The 13,153-nt window shown below is 48.5% G+C and overlaps 1 protein-coding gene across 1 annotated transcript in view; it reads right to left on the reverse strand.

The window, feature by feature from the left end:
* Positions 1 to 1,317: 1,317 nt before the first annotated feature.
* MFAP3L (microfibril associated protein 3 like) overlaps positions 1,318 to 13,153 on the reverse strand; it is a 79,553-nt gene continuing 67,717 nt past the window's right edge. The window contains exon 5 of the mRNA XM_033857540.2: positions 1,318 to 12,513. The gene's annotated coding sequence lies outside the window, so the exon portion shown is untranslated. The remainder of the gene's footprint in view (positions 12,514 to 13,153) is intronic.

Genomic DNA, 13,153 nt, shown 5'->3' on the forward strand with positions numbered 1-13,153 from the left:
GTGGCTCGTGGGCTCAGTAGTTGTGGCTTGTGGGCTCCGTAGTCATGGCTCATGGGCTCAGTAGTTGTGCCTCACGGGCTCAGTAGTCTTGGCTTGTGGGCTCAGTAGGTGTGGCATGCAGGCTCAGCAGTTGTGGTTCATGGGCACAGTAGTTGTGGTTCATGGGCTCAGTAGTTGTGGCACATGGGCTCAGTAGTTATGGTTCATGGGCTCAGTAGTTGTGGCTCGTGGGCTCAGTAGTGTGGCTTGCGGGCTCTAGAGCACAGGTTCAGTAGTTGTGGCGTTTGGGCTTAGTTGCTGTGTGGCATGTGGGATCTTCCCAGACCAGGGCTCGAACCCGTGTCCCCTGCATTGGCAGGTGGATTCTTTACCACTGCACCACCATGGAAGTCCCATGTGAAACTTATATTAAATAAATCTGCATGCTTTTCTCCTACTAATCTCTCTTTGTTGGTGTAATTTTCAGACCCAGACAGGGGCCCTGAGACAGTGGAGGAAAACTCTTTTCTCCTCTACACTTATAACCACATTGAAGCACCTGAGAAACAAAATACTTACTGAAAAAAAGTCCCTAAAGGAACTACACTGTTGGTGGGAATGTAAATTGATACAGCCACTATGGAGAACAGTATGTAGGTTCCTTAAAAAACTAAAAATAGAACTACCATACAACCCAGCAATCCCACGCCTGGGCATATACCCTGAGAAAACCATAATTCAGAAAGAGTCATGTACCACAATGTTCATTGCAGCTCTATTTACAATAGCCCGGACATGGAAGCAACCTAAGTGTCCATCAACAGATGAATGGATAAAGAAGATGTGGTACCTATATACAATGGAATATTACTCAGCCATAATAAGAAATGAAATTGAGTTATTTGTAATGAGGTGGATGGACCTAGAGACTGTCATACTGAGTAAAGTGACTCAAACTTCACTCAGAAAGACAAATAGATCATATGATATCACTTATAGGCGGAATCTAAAACAAGGATACAAATGAACTTATTTACAAAAGAGAAACAGACTCAGAAAACAAACTTATGGTTACCAAAGGGGATAGCGGGGTGCGGGGGGGAATAAACTAGGAGTTTGGGATTAACATATACACATTACTCTATATAAAACAGATAAACAAGGACCTACTGTATAGCATATGGAACTATATTCAATATCAACCTATAATGGAAAAGAATCTGAAAAAGAATATATATATGTTTTATATATATATATATATATATATGTTATGTATGTATAACTGAATCACTTTGTTGTACACCAGAAACTAACACAACATTGTAAATCAGCTATACTTCAATTAAAAAAATGTCCCCAAAGAATACATACAGCAAAGGCTACCTATAGCAAGTTAAGAAAGCCCTACAGGGCTTCCCTGGTGGCGTAGTGGTTGGGGGTCCGCCTGCTGATGCAGGAGACACGGGTTCGTGCCCCGGTCCGGGAAGATCCCTACATGCCGCGGAGCGGCTGGGCCCGTGAGCCATGGCCGCTGAGCCTGCACATCCGGAGCCTGTGCTCCACAACGGGAGAGGCCACAGCAGTGAGAGGTCCGCGTACAGCAAAAAAACAAACAAACAAACAAAAAAGAAAGCCCTACAAAGCTGAACTATGTATATTGTTTAGAGAAACAAACACGTGGTAAAACTGTTAAGAAAAACGAGGGAATGATGGGGCAGAACCCAGGAGAGTGGTCCCTCTGGGGGGATCAAGTGGGCGGGGCTGGGGGTGGTGGTGGGAGGGCCAGCAGGGCGAGAGTGTGTCCTTTATTATAAATGGGCCTATGGACAGATGGGTTTTGTTGAACCAGTATTTTTCATACATTAGTCATACTTTGCATTTTTATTTATTCATTATTTAATAAGTTGAAAATTAATTTAGGCCAGTTGGCACTATTTTATGGGGGAAAACGAACAGTTCATTTATGGTAGGAGATTTCCAGACCTTTCTGCATTTCTACAAGCTTCTAGATGTCTCTTCTACTTTGATCAGGTAGCGGGGCTGCTGATTTACACGCGTCCACTGCTCAGATGTGCAAAGATGTGCAGTTCTTTTCCTGCCCCTCGTCCACCCAGACCCTCTGGGTGCTGCTGGGCGGTCGGGGGTCCTCTGTGTCTACAGATTTCAGGGGTCTTTTCCAGGCGACTCCTTCTCTTTGGGAAGTGTCAGTCTCTCAGCTGCCCCCTCCTGCCCCTAGTCCTCCGGGCGTGGCATCTGGGGTGTGGCGTGGGTCCACAGAGGGAGGTGTGTCTAGTCCGGCCCCTCTTGCTGTCCTCCTTAGCCCTCTGGTCTTGCCCGGCCCCAGGGCCGCCGGCTGCCATGAAGCTGGGAGTGGGAGGACTTCCGGTTCCTCTTGGTGCATCAGCTGCTGGGGGTACCCCTGCCGACCCGGCCCCCAGGGTCCTGGAGCACAGCGGAGGCGGCTCTGGGTCTTAGCTGCAACTCCATCAAGCCTGAGAAGCCCCTTCAGCAGGTCCTCTTCGCCGGCACCACGGCAGCCCCCGGCTCAGCCCAGTGCTCTGTCCTCGGTGCCCTTGCTCTCCCGGTGCACGAGGGCACCCTACCTCCTTGCACAGGAGCGGAGCTCTCAGTAGGCGGCCCTGCCTCCTGCCGCGGCTGCCGCAGCCCGTGTGTTCTGGACCCGCCCCGTACGTCCCTCCTGGCTCCGGCTTCCTTGTCTCTGTGATGCTTCCCCTCAGGACCAGCAGTGGGAGGGGCAGCCCCTGATTTCCGACCCTCGTGTGTCTCCCCAGACCCTGCTCCCCAGGCATCTGTCCAGGCAGAGGGCGGGCCTACCATCTCCGGTCTAGAGTGACATTTGTCCATCTCCTCCCTCCCTGGAAGGACCCAGAAGGTGTATTTCCCAGCACGCAGTCTTGAGCGTTTAAGGATTTCCAGGGGAACCTGTCCAAGAACACGTATGCCTCAGTTTCTAGCAAATAAGCCCATTTCAAGCTACTACTGAGAAGCTCTAGAGAAAGTCCATCCCACGTAGAAAGTGGGACAACCACCCAGATGCCTGGTTATCGCCTTCGATCTTTACGCGAGGCCTGTGGGGGAACGAGACCCAGAACTTAGCATCGTAATGAGGAGTCCTTTTCCCTCCCGCAGGTGATGTGAACTTCACTTTACACCAAGAATCACAGCAAACTCCAGACAATTAGGAAGTTGAATGTAAGAAAATTAAAGGGTAGAGCAACTAGAAGAATACAATTAGATATTTATCAACCATCTGGGGGAGTAAGGACAGAGTGAATTTAGAAGTGGTACAGGTCACAAGGAAAATAATGGGCAGATTTGACTATGAAATTAATTTTTAAATGAAATTAAATTTCTATTTCATTAATATTTTAAAATTATAAATTTAAATTCACTTTAATTACAGAATTAAATTTTAGTTACAGTTTAATTAATATTTGTTTAAATGTGAATCCAATTTTAATTAATTTAATTTTTAAATTAAACTTGCTTTAACCTAACTGGCTGTTGGTGAAATTGGTTGCAGTCAAATTGGATTTCGAGTGACTCGGTTTGGCAGAGGCTGGCCAGCTCCTCCTCGGGCGGCATGGCGGTGGGGACAGAGAGGAGAAGGATTTGAGTGACGAGGGCAAGTCCGGGCTGATGACTGGTTAGACAGGGCCGGCTGGTAGGTGCAGGCATCAAGGATGGATCTGAGGTTTTGAGCCCAGGTAGCCGGGAGGTAGTGGGACTAATGAACACACCTAGGGGCGGGGTGGCGGAGCAGGCAGAGCTACTCAGCTAAAATCACTACTGGTCGCTGGTTCTCAGAATCACCTGGTGGGGGGTCATTAACATACCGATCGAGCGCTGGCCCATCCCCAGAGGTGCTGATTCGGTAGGTTTGAGCCGGGGCTTGAGAATTTGCAGGTCTAACAGGTTCTCCAGTAAGGCTGAGGCTGCTGACCAGGGACCTCGCTTTGAGAATCACCCTCTGGTCTTTGGGGTAGAGGACGTGGGTGGAACCCGGCAGCATTGTGACGGTGGCGCTGGAGCCCTGGAGAGAGGTCAGGACCAGAGATGAGGATAAAAACTGTTACCATTTACTGCCCCGCTTCCCACTGGCTTGCCAGCAGTGGGGTGAGGGCCTGAAGAGTCGTCAGCCCCTAGGGTGGGGCTGGGCAGGGGCTGGAGAGGCCAGAGCCCTGCGGCCAATTCTTTCTGACCTCAGTCACCTCCACTTACCCTGGCTTGCGTACAAATATTTTTTCTTACGTAAGCAGTGGAATGAAAAGCTGTAAAGCATGGGAAAGCTCTGCTTTACCGAGTACTCATGCTGGGGCAGGCTAGAGTGATGTCCCCATGAGCAAGATGCTATTATTATCCAGATTGAAGACAGGAGAAAATGGAGGTTTAGAGGGGTTAAACCACTTTCATGGTTGGCGTCAATGTCGCCGGCAGATGCAGGATTAAAGGCCTGTCTGGCCCATTTCCAGACTTGGAGACTCTAATCATTATACCTCTCCCAGGATTTGGACATTATCTGTATGGAGGTGACGTTTATTTTTATTTTTTAAATTTATTTTTATTTATTTTTGGCTGCGTTGGGTCTTCGTTGCTGCGCACCGGCTTTCTCTAGTTGCGGCGAGCGGGGGCTACTCTTCATTGTGGTGCGCAGGCTTCTCATTGCGGTGGCTTCTCTTGTTCCAGAGCACAGGCTCTAGGTGCGCGGGCTTCAGTAGTTGTGGCACGTGGGCCCTAGAGCGCAGGTTCAGTAGTTGGGGCACATGGGCTTAGTTGCTCCGTGGCATGTGGGATCTTCCCGGACCAGGGCTCGAACCTGTGTCCCCTGCATTGGCAGGCGGACTCTTAACCACTGTGCCACCAGGGAAGCCCCACAGGTGACATTTAAAGCAATGAGATTGGAGGAAACCACTGAGAAGAGAGTTTATAGAGAATGTCCAAGCACATCACCTTGGGAACCTCCACATTCAGGGGATGAGGGGAAGAGGCTGAGCCCTAGGGGAGGCCATGGAAATGAAAGGAGACGGAAGCACCAAGAGCAGGAGTTTCAGGAGCGCCACATGCCTTGGAGCCGTCCAGAAAGAAAAAGACGAAGAGGAGGCCCCCGAATTTTCAGCTGAGGTCACTGTTGATCCTTAAAGGAACTGCTTCACCAGAGGAGTGAAGATTAGCATTGGGAGTGTTTCAGTTATCTGCTGCTAATTAACAAACAACCTTACAGCGTTTTAAAAATTAGCATCATCGTTGCGTTTCTGTAGGTTGATGAGGCCCCGCTCGCTGGTGGTTCTCCAGCTGCATGCGTGTGTCGGCTGGGGCTGGGGCCCTGAGAGGCTCGATGGGGCAGGAACTTTCCCACATGGCCCCTCTCACCCTGGCACTTAGTGCTGGCTGCTGGCGGGCGCTCAGCTGGGGCTGGTGACCTAGGACCCTGGTTTTCCTCCCCATAGGTAGTTTCTCCACAAGACCTGGGCTTCTCATGGGGCAGCAGGATTCCGGGAAGATGGGTCCCAAGTACATAAAGTCAAAGCTGTACATCTCTTAAATCTCTGAAGTTACACATCATTTCAACAATATTGTGTTAGTAAAAGCAAGACACACGTCAGACCCAGATTCAAGGGGATGGGGAAATACACTCCACCTCCCCTGGGGAGGAACGACCAAGATTTGAGGCCGTTTTAAACCACCCAGAGGGTGGGTGCTGGGAATGTGGGTTACTTACCTTTCAAGAGCTATTGCAGTGAAGGGCGGTTGTTTCAGAGCCCAGAGGTTTTAGGGAAGGGCCTTTGTAGGGTACAGGTTACTCATCTCATGGAGTGCTGGTCACCAGCATTACCACATATGTACAGCTTACAACAGTGACATTTGTTACCTCACAGTTTCTGCGGATCGAGAGTCCAGGCTCGGCCGAGCTGGGTGCTCTGCGTCACGGCCTCACAGAGCTGTGGTCAAAGTATCAGTTGGGGCTGCGGTCTCATCTGATGCTCCAGAGGGGCGGGGCGGGGGAGAGGATCTATTTCCAGGATTTTGTGGCTTTGAGCAGCTTTTGATTCCTTGTGGACTGTTGGACCAAGGAGCACAGGTTTTTTTTGTTTTGTTTTTTTGGGGGGTACGCGGGCCTCTCACTGCCGTGGCCTCTCCCATTGCGGAGCACAGGCTCCGGACGCGCAGGCTCAGCGGCCATGGCTCACGGGCCCAGCCGCTCCGCGGCATGTGGGATCTTCCCGGACCGGGGCACGAACCCGTGTCCCCTGCATCGGCAGGCGGACTCTCAACCACAGCGCCACCAGGGAAGCCCCAGGAGCACAGTTTTGAAGGCCACTGGCTGGAGGCCACTGTGAGCTCCTTGCGACCCCAGACTTCCCAATGTGGCGGCTCAAGGCCCGAAAGAGAGAGAGTGCTCCCAAGACAGGCACAATGTCCCTTAATCACAGCCACACAATCACGTACATCCTGTCGCCTTTGCCGCATTCTAGTTGTTACAAAGCAAGTCACAGGTCACACCTGCACACAAGGTCCTGAACACCAGGAGGTGGGGATTCCAGGGACTGTCCCTGCCACAAAAGACTTGCATTTGCTTCTAGGCTGGAAGGCAGTGGCCAGTGTAGAGCGAAAATCCATCTTTAGAGACAGACCAGGGGTGACTGGTGGACAGGGGCCAAGGTCCACATAAGTTAGATTTGGAGAGGAGGACTTCTTTTCTTTTGAATCTATAGGAAGAGGGAAGGAATTGGAGAAGATAAAAGAAGTTTTAAAGTGTAAAGGGGGATGTTTCCAAGAAAGCTCATGTGGTGGGCCTCCATCTTCCTGGCCGACAGGAGGTGAGGCTATTTACTGGGTCTGAGAGTTGAGTGGGGATTCATGTTTTGAGGAAAGGAGAAAGTATCTGAAACAGGTGCTGTGCTGAATGTCATCAAGGTTGATCAGAAGTGAGAAAAAGGAGAGCAAAGGATCTTGATCAGCACACAGGGTCAGTGTAGGTGAACACGCACTGATTTAGAACTGTCGGCCAACAGTGGTTGGGCCATTATTAAAACGGCTGGTTATGGGATTTAAGCCACCTCAGGAGGCAAATGAGGTCAAGAGCAAGTAGAAAATGGTAAGAACAGAGAGTAGAAAGGGCAAGAGATTCCCAGGAAGGCAAGTAGTAGGCTCAATGACTAGGGGAATGATGTAAAGAGAATTTTGATTCTTAATTCTTAATCTCATTTGAATTTCCAGCAAAACGTGAAGTTCCCTCTCCATGAAATACCCCCTCCCTTGGCTCCTGTAAGACACCCTCTCCTGCTTCCCTGAAGCCCTGATCTCTTCCTCCTCAGGGTTCCTCCTTAGGCCTGCCCCTCTTCCCTCCTCTCAGGGCCATTGCATCGCCTCCTGTGGATTTAATTACTCTCGAAAGGCTGCCAACTTCCCAAAGGTGTATTTCCAGCACAGATTTTCTCATTAGTTTCAGCCCAGGAGCCCACACGTCCCACAGGCACTAAAGCTGGACATTTCACACACGGAAAGCATCCTTTCTCTCCCTCCCCTTCCCCGATGTTTCCTATGTGGGGGAAGGGCACCCACACAGACGCTTTGCTCAACTAGGAAACCCAGTGTCATCCCTGACATGTCCTTTTCTTCACCCCATCCCATCCCATCTGTAACACTGGACCACTTTTCTCCCTTCACTATGGCCACTCTCCCACCCCAGCTACCAACACATTTGGTCAGTTCACCCCCTCAGGCTCCTGCACTGCCTCACTACTTCTAGTATCGATCCTCTACAATCTGTTTTCTTCCTTGTAGCCAAAGGGACCTTGCAAAATGCAAATCTCATTATGTCAGTAGCCCCTACCCGGACATACACACACCATTTAAAATCCTTCACTGACTTCCTATGGCCCATAGAATAAATAATAAAGGATAAGATTTACCAGGAACTTATTATTTGTGCTGGGCACAGGGATTCACATTACGTGTGTTACAGAACAAATCCCTTAGCAGGATAATTCAGCACCTTCATTATCGGGTCCCAGGGTAACCCTCCAGCCTCCTTGTCTACACCTCCCTCTCCACCTGGCTCATCCCAACTCACCCTTTAGGAATCAGTTCACAGGCTGATAGCACCTCTAGGAAGCCTCCTTCATCCTGGCTTCAATCTCTGTTATGGGACATGAACCCAGCACCACCTTCTATAGGATTAACCTTCTCGTTCGTGTCCACCACTCCTCTGTCTTATTAGTTATCCTACCTGCAATATCTTTCAGGGGGCCTGGTTCACAGTCATTTCTCAATAAATATTTGTTGAACCAATGAATGGCTCTTGGAGTTAAGACAATTCCAAACATTGGGAGCTGTCAGGAGTGTTACCCTTGGGTACACTCACACTGGGGTGGGTGGTGACCTTGAGTGCCTTCCTGCAGACCCAACCCTGCTAAACCCTAGGAAGGGAGGAAACCCAGCAAGCGTATGCCCTTGAATGGATATACCACATTTTGTTTATCCATTAAGACAGTACATGTTGGCATGCAGCCACAGAAACCTGGAGCACAACAGGGGTCAAAGATGGGGGAAAGTAAGAGTGCTAATTGCTATGTTCTAATGGTTGAACTGTAGTGCACAGTGTATTTTATCATGGTCTGACAGGCATGGGGTTTTGCACTAAAGCTATCATGTCCTTCCAGGAAAATCTTGTGGTATACAGTGTTACCTTATTTTGCATACGTTTTTATTTTTATAACATGAATCCTACATTGAACTATGCCTATTTTAAGTAGATAAAAATAAGAGTTAATTCAATGTATGACAAATTGTAATAGAGTATTGTATAAATATATTGATATCGTTCCTGGCCTGTTACCTGAAATTGGATTTAGGCCCAAAGTCATAAGCAATGAGGATATTTTATTAATACTATTTTAAGGAAAAAAATAAATCTAAGCAATATGCAGAGCATTTTTTAATTCAATGTGGAAAACTTGGATTCCCAATAGTTAATCATATATACACCTTGGGGCTGTAATTGCCCTCAGAGAGGCCATCCCAGTCCTTCCAGTATAAAGGGGTCCTCTGCCCCCTTTTGTTTCTTGAGAGCACCTGGACACACCGATTCTTATTTGTTCACTGCTTGTTCACGGTCTCACTCTGCCACTAGAATCTGTTCTAAGTTCTGTGTCTTTCCCACTCACCCCTATGTCCTAGAACCCTGCACCATGCCTGATCATGGCAGAAGCCCAGGACTGAAGACCCAAGGAGAACACGGAACAGTGAAGGTGGTTGTGTGCTCAGGATGAGTCGTTTGAGATGCAGAAGTTCCTTCAACATTGGCTTAGTATTTCAGCATGAAAATATCTTTAAAGTGAACTGCAATTATGGACGCACGTTCCAAAGGAAAGGCCTGCCATTCTGCTTCCTGCTGACGTTGGTCAGCTTGCAAACTCCAGTTCTCACCTGGGTAGCATCCCTCAGAGAAGTGTGAGAAATCCAGTACCTTCCCGCATAGAATTCTGTGCCCTCACAGCCGAACGAGACTCAGCCTCACCCCTTCTGGGAGCAGATGGAGCTTCTCATGTTTCTCAGTTGACGCCCAATCTCTCGCCTTCCTGCCCCCCTTTACCTACTTGTCTGCCACCATCACTTCAGCCCTGATGCATGACAGTAAAGCAAGGCTATTTTCAGAGTCCTATTTTAGCCTCAAAAATTAGTCCGAGGGGGCTTCCCTGGTGGCACAGTGGTTGAGAATCTGCCTGCTAATGCAGGGGACACGGGTTCGAGCCCTGGTCTGGGAGGATCCCACATGCTGCGGAGCAACTAGGCCCGTGAGCCACAACTACTGAGCCTGCGCATCTGGAGCCTGTGCTCTGCAACGGGAGAGGCCACAACAGTGAGAGGCCTGCGCACCGCGATGAAGAGTGGCCCCCACTTGCCACAACTAGAGAAAGCCCTCGCACAGAAATGAAGACCCAACACAGCAAAAAAAAAAAAAAAAAAAAAAAAAAATTAATAAACTCCTACCCTCAACATCTTCTTAAAAAAAAAAAAATTAGTCCGAGGGCTTCCCTGGTGGCGCAGTGGTAGAGAGTCCACCTGACGATGCAGGGGACGCAGGTTCGTGCCCCGGTCCGGGAAGATCCCACATGCCGCAGAGCAGCTGGGCCCATGAGCCATGGCCGCTAAGCCTGTACGTCCGGAGCCTGTGCTCCGCAATGGGAGAGGCCACAACAATGAGAGGCCCGCGTACCGCAAAAAAAAAAAAAAAAATTAGTCTGAGTTCCTACACAGCCCTAGCAGTACTGCAATTTAATAAACGACATCGATTACCACCTATGTTATGTCTCAGTACAACCATGGATTTCATACAGCAATGTTGTGAGTTCATCTCCATGTCTATGATGAAATCTTGAGCCACTATCCCCCATAGTAGAGTGCAGGTGGCATATGGAAGGTTCCACAACTGCTGGGCTAGAGGGCTCAGGTAGCCTTGTGAGTGGGCTGCCCCTGGTAGAAGGCCCTCAGCATGTGCTCTCATCCTGGCGTTCACCTTTCTAAACCCCAGAAAGCCGGAAAGCCAGAACCAGAATTTTCCCGACTCCCTTGCAGCTAGGGTTCTGGATGTGAACACACTGCAGCGTGAGACCCATCGTGGAAGGTGAAGAGGAGCAGAGGTCCTCTCTGTGCTGCTGAGACAGCTGCCGCGCTGGGTCAGGGAGGCGCGGGGGTTTACGGCTGGACTCAGCATCCCAGTGTGTAGCCCTCAGTCCAGTGAGGATGGGAGGCGTCTGTGCTGGGAGTGGAGGTGACAGCAGGATCAGCCTCTGGTCTCTGAATCTCACCTATGGAGGTAAGTCTGGTAGCAGCTCTCCAGCTACTCCTGCACTTGGCTGTGATTTTGGAGGTGCCCAGTATCCTGTATGAAATCCCATTCTGCTTGAAAACCTGGACTGCGGCTGTTAAAACCTCACTAAGGACTCAGTCAGGCTACTGAGCTGGACTCTACGTGGCTGCTTTGGGCTCTCCTTGGGGAAATAGGAGGTTTTCCTTGACACATAATAAACGTTTATTAAACGCACTGCTTGTCCAACATGAAAGGGCTTCATTGAAAGATTAACTAATATGTCCTACATTAAGCAACTTACAGTATTTTAAAATCTCTAAATACTCCAGTTTCTCAAAATATAAGACACACATGGAGGATACCAGATGATGAAAACCTACTTCTTTTTTAAAAAATAAATTTATTTATTTTTTATTTATTTTAATTTTATTTTTGGCTGTGTTGGGTCCTTGTTGCTGCATGTGGGCTTTAGTTGTGGTGAGCAGGGGCTACACTTCGTCGTGGTGCACAGGCTTCTCATTGCAGTGGCTTCTCTTTTTTTTTTAATTTAATTTTAATCTTTTATACAGCAGGTTCTGATTAGTTATCCATTTTATAGATATTAGTGTGTATTTGTCAATCCCAATCTCCCAGTTCATCATACCTGTGGTGGCTTCTCTTGTTGTGGAACACGGGCTGTAAGAGCGTGGGCTTCAGTAGTTGTGGCATGTGGGCTCAGTAGTTGTGGCACATGGACTTAGTCACTCTGCAGTATGTGGGATCTTCCCGGACCAGGGATCGAACCCATGCCCCCTGCATTGGCAGGTGGATTCTTAACCACTGCACCACCAGAGAAGCCCGAAAACCTAGTTCTTAATGAGACTGGTGGTCTCCAGAGGCAGGGGTAGGTGAAATGGGTGGAGGGGGTCAAAAGGTACAAACTTCCAGTTATAAAGTAACTAAGTCCTGGGATGTAATACACAGCATGGTGTCTACAGTTAATAAACTGTGCTGCATATTTGAAAGTTGCTGAGAGAGTACACCTTAAAGGTTCTCATCACAAGAAACAAATTCTGTAACTGTGAGATGATGGATGTTAGCTACACTTAACTGCGGCCACCATTTCACGCTGTATATGAATAGCGAATCATTAGGCTGTACACCTGAAACTAACACAATGTTCTACCTGAATTATACCCGAATGTTCTACCTGTCAATTATAACTGAATTTTAAAAAATGTGGGGACTTCCCTGGTGGTCCAGTGGTTAAGAACCTGAGCTGCCAGTGCAGAGGGCATGGGTTTGATCCCTGGTCAGGTAACTAAGATCCCACATGCTGCATGGCTAAGAAAGAAAGAAAGAAAAAAGCTTATTCAATAATAAAGCTGTTTTAAAAAAATTGGTTTAAAAGAAAATAAATAAGAAATGTGAAAAAAGCTTAGTTCTTACCCCAAGTGAGAGGGATACAAGGCATATGGCTCCTCACGTCATCTTAAAGGTACCAGCCCAGCACCAAGAGACAACATCTGCAGTTACTTACATCTGTCCCTGGAAGAGGACCAGATATCCCCACCGCCTCAGACTTTGGACTTGGCCACGTAATGTGCTTTGGTCAACGGCATGTGCAAGAACCAGTTGTGTATCACCTCCAAGCAGAAGGTGCAGAGTCACTGTGAGATTTCACCAGTCTGCCCAGGTCCCAGAATGGGAGAACGCACAGTCTGCAATGTGACAAGAGTAAGACGCCTTTACTGTAAGCCAGAGATTTGGGGGTTGTTTGCTACCGCACAGAAAGAGATTAATACCCTGGAAGAGAAGAATTTCGTTTTACTGGCGGATATTGAGTAAGTATTCTCGGAGCGGGTGCGATGTCAGGTTTCCTTGGAGGTGTAAGTAGGATTTCAGGGGACAGAGAAGGAAGCAGGCAGGGTGTATGTTTATATCCAAAGAGACAGATATGGGAACATGCAGGTGGATTGGGGAAGAGGGCAGAGAACAACGAGTAACCGGATAGATCTAGAATCTCTGGTGCGAATGGAGCGGAGTGGAAGATCCTTTCAACCACATTGAAAGGGACCTGAATGTGGTCATGAGGGACTTGAACATCACAGTCAGCGGTCAACACTTCTCAAAGTGGACAGGGAAGGCCACCACTGGAGGAGGGAGCAGTCAGGAGATAGCCCGAGATTTAGGAACATTTACGGGCTGAAGGAAATGGGCCAAATCAGAGGTAATACTGGAAGGTATGAGAGAGGAAAATTGGGATCAAAGATGGAGTCTTGGAAAGTTTTTCTGAAATCAGTAAAGAAAAACAACAAACTGATAATGAGAACTTTGGAGGCGGAGTGAGTTCACAACAGA

Source organism: Tursiops truncatus, chromosome 6, assembly GCF_011762595.2.
Source record: "Tursiops truncatus isolate mTurTru1 chromosome 6, mTurTru1.mat.Y, whole genome shotgun sequence".
Taxonomy (NCBI): domain Eukaryota; kingdom Metazoa; phylum Chordata; class Mammalia; order Artiodactyla; family Delphinidae; genus Tursiops; species Tursiops truncatus.